We start from the raw sequence: 4,300 nt of genomic DNA, 5'->3' as shown, positions 1-4,300 counted from the left end.
ATGCAAAAATCTTTAACAAAATCCTATCAAGAAAATAATTCATTATGACCAAGTGGGGTTCATATCAGGTATTCAAGGATGGTTCAACATTAGAAAAACAATCAATGCCATCTGTCACATAAATAAAACAAAGGTACAGAACCACATGACCATATAAATTGATGGAGAAAAGACATTTGAAAAAATCCAACACCGATTCCTGATCAAAACTCCCAGCAAAATAGGAATAGAAGGGACATTCCTCAACATAATAAAGGGTATATATGCAAACCCAACAGCCATCACTATTCTCAATGGAAAGCAACCAAAATAATTCCCCTTGTGAACAGGAACCAGACAAAGAAGCCCTTTGTTCTGGACTCTAGAACCCCTATACAGGAATATACCACAAATGGGATGGTCCTAACAAAGAGGTGTTTATTCTTACAATTTGGAGGCTTTAAGTCCAAGTTCAAAGTACCAGGCTCAAGGAGCTGGTTCTAAGCCCCTCAATCTTGGGCTTCAACTCTGCCTCCTGCTCCAAGCCCACTGAAGCTGGAAGCTTTTCTTCATTCAGCTGCTGGCTGCTGAGGCTGACAAACCCAAGAGTGACAAGTAAAAAAGCACAGTCCTGATGTTACCAAACCACACAGCAGGCTATTACTTCAAGTCCATTGAAAGTCCCAAGGTCAGCAGACCATGGCAGGCTTCTGAACAGTGACTTAGCTACATGCAGGGTTCAAACATGTTATAAGCTAGAGACCACTCCCCAAGGCTTCTTCTTATGCACAGGAAGCAGACCACAACCCTAAGGTAGCTATTCAGCTGCTCAGAGTAGATTCCAACCTGGAGTTGATTACCAGTCTCATCATGGGAAATACTACATCCAGCTGCCCAGCCACTGGACCAGGCCCAGCCAAGTTGACACACAAACTTAATTACCACATCCTCTATCACCAATTCTATTCAACATTGTATTGGAAGTCCTAGCAAGAGCAATGAGGCAAGGATAGGAAACCAAAGGCATCCAAATTGGTATGGAAGAAGTCAAACTATCCTGATTTGCTGATAATATGACCCTATACCTAGAAAATCCAAGAGACTCAGTAAAAACAAAACAAAACAAAAATACTAATGGAAGTAATTGAGAGATTTAGCATTGTGGCAGGATACAAGATAAACATCCAAAAATCAGCAGGTTCCTCTTACCAGCAAAGAGATTGCTGAAAAAGAATTTAGGAAATCAATACCATTTACAATAGCTATCAAAAACAATAAAATACTTGGGAATAAATCTTACCAGGGACACAAAAGACCTGTACAAAGAAAACTACAAAAGACTACTTCAAGAAACCATAAGAGATCTGCATAAATGAAAGAATGCATCATGCTAGTGAATAGGAAGATGGAACATTTTAAAAATGTCTGTTCCACACAAAGCAATCTATACATTCAATGCAATCCCAATCCAGATCTCATCAACATTCTTTATGGATATGGAAAAACCAGTTACTAACTTTGTATGGAAAGGAAAGAGACCCCAAATAAGCAAAGCACCACTGAAGAAGAAGAACAAAGTAGGAGTTGTTGCACTCTCGGATCTTAAAACCTATTATATAGCCACAGTAGTCAAATTTGCCTGGTATTGGTTCAACGACAGATACATAGACAAATGGAATAGCATTGAGAAATAGATCCATCGACTTATGGCCAGCTGATCTTTGACAAAGGGCTAAACTCCATTAAATGGGAAAGAGATTTTCTGTTGAACAGATGGTGCTGGCAAAACTGGATATTCATTTGCAAAAAAAAATGAAACAAGACCTGTACCTCACACCATACACAAAAACTAACTTCAGATGGATCAAAGACTTAAATGTGAAACCTAAAACTACAAAGGTCCTCAAGGAATAACTAGGGGAAAATTTAGGGCAATCTACTTCTGTAGTGATATTGCTTCAGAAATCCAAGACGGGGTTTTTATGAGTCGGATCCAAATCGATGGCAGTGAGTTTGGTTGGATTGGTTAGTATATGGCATAAATAGACTATCAAGCATAAACCAAAATGCACAAACAGCAGAAGATAAACTAAATGAATGGGACCTTCTAAAAATTAAAAGTTATATGCTTCCAAAGACTTCTCCAAAAGAGTCAAAAGAGAACCTACAGACTGGGAAAAATATTTGGAAATGACATATCTGACAAGGAACATATCTCTAGAATTTATAGGAAACTCCAACCCTTCAACACTAAAAACACAAACAATTAAAAAATAGGCAGAATACATGAATAGACACTTCACCAAAGAGGATATCCAGGTTGCCAAAAAAACACATGAAGAAATATTCATGATCATTAGACATTAGAGAGATGTAAATCAAAACAACAATGAAATACCATTTGACCCCAGCACTAGTAGTTCAACAAGACAGAAAATAACAAATTCTGGTGAGGATGCGGAGAGATTGGGACTCTCATACATTGCTGGTAGGACTGTCAAATGATACAACCACTGTGGAAAGCGGTATGGTGATTCCTTAAAAAGTTGGAATTAGAAATACCATTTGACCTAGCCATTCCATTACTAGGTATATATCCAAAAAAGTGAGAGCCATGACAAGAACAGATACATGCACACCTATGTTCATTGCAACACTATTTACAATAGCTGAAAGATGGAAACAATATAGGTGCCCATCAAGAAGAATGGATAACCAAATTATGGAACATACACACAATGGAATACTATGCAACCCTAAAGAATAACATAGAATCTGCAAAACACCACAGAATGTGGATGAACTTGGAAGACATTATGCTGAGTTAAATAAGTCAATTCCAGAAGGACAAATATTACATTAGTCCATTATTGTAAAAGTCAGGAAAAGGTTTATATATAGAAGGAAATTTTCTTTGTTGGTTACCAGGGGTGGGAGGGGAGGGGAGGGAACACAGTTAGATTGATAGAAACAAGTATTGATTTGGGTGAAGGGAATTGCAATGTACCAAATATGAGTGATCAACATAGTGGCATTGAGGAAGAGGAAAACATAGAGAGGTGCATGGGAGGTATAGACAACAAAGATGAGCCCTTTTGCACATACAGCACTGTGTTGTCAGTGATGACAAACATTGATATATGAGTGGATAGATGGGTGGACAGGCTTAACAATTAGGTATGTCTATGCAGGGGGAAGTGTGCCCATATCCATGTATAGGGTTGGCAGAGAATGTTTCCATAATTGTATTTATATATTCTGTAAGAATTTCCAGGTATATAGTAGAGCTGACAAGGGAAAAGTTTGTAGTCACTTTTTGGCCACAGCCAGCTACCTGACAAGAGTGAGTAGTTGGACCTGTGGGCTTGGGTCACAAGGTACATCAAGCTCAATTGGCATAGCATACTAAACAAAAGCATTGTTCTACTTCCTACTTTGGTGAGTAGTGACTGGGATCTTAAAAACTTGCAAGCATCCATGTAGCTGCAACGATAGGTCTCTCCTCATCTAGAACAAAGAAGAAGGAAATAAACTAAAGACACATGGAAACAATTAGTCCTAGTGACTGGCACAGCATGTAATCCTCAGCTTACGTGACTATGAGACCAGAAGAACTAGAACCAGAAGAACTGGGCACCAGTGCTGCCCAGCTACCACTGTCAACTACTCAGAGGGAGATCCATGTAGAAGAGCCTGGATAGAGTGATAAAAAATGTGTAACAAAACTCAAAATCATAAAAAAGAAAAAAAAGGGGGTGGGTGGGATCAGATTTGCTTGTCTGATAGAGCCTGATGGATCTCCTGAGACTATGGCCCATAGCTGCCCTTTAGATCTGGAACTGAACCCACTCCTGTGACTTCCAGCCTAACAAAGGACAGACATATGAGCTGAACATTTACATTAGGTAGATACATTCCTTGGAAAGAACAATCATGGGAGCACAGAAGGGCTGTGTATGCACAGTGAGACAGCTCAGGGGGCAGGAGTGCATAGAAGGATGGACACAGGGAAGAGGTGACTTTTGGGAGGAAGTGGGAGGGGAGCTGTTGCATTGTGGTAAATTGTAGTCAGTGTTGTGAGACAAAGTGTATGTGAGCTGCTGTATGGAAAATGAATTTGCTCTGTAAATTTTCACCCAAATCACAATAAAAATTTGAAAAAAATGAAATGAGCCATACCTCACACCATACACAAAAATAAACTTCAGATGATTCAAAGACTTAAATGTGAAACCTAAAATTATTGTGTTCATCAAAGAAAAAATAGGAGAAAACTTGTAGTTGTTGTTATGTGCCATCGAGTCAGACCCAACACATAACA

This window comes from Orycteropus afer, unplaced genomic scaffold (genome assembly GCF_000298275.1).
Source record: "Orycteropus afer afer isolate SDZICR_OR568_19922 unplaced genomic scaffold, OryAfe1.0 scaffold00677, whole genome shotgun sequence".
Taxonomy (NCBI): Eukaryota; Metazoa; Chordata; class Mammalia; order Tubulidentata; family Orycteropodidae; genus Orycteropus; species Orycteropus afer.
The sequence above is the reverse complement of the archived record's forward strand: the minus strand, read 5'-3'. Positions refer to the sequence as shown.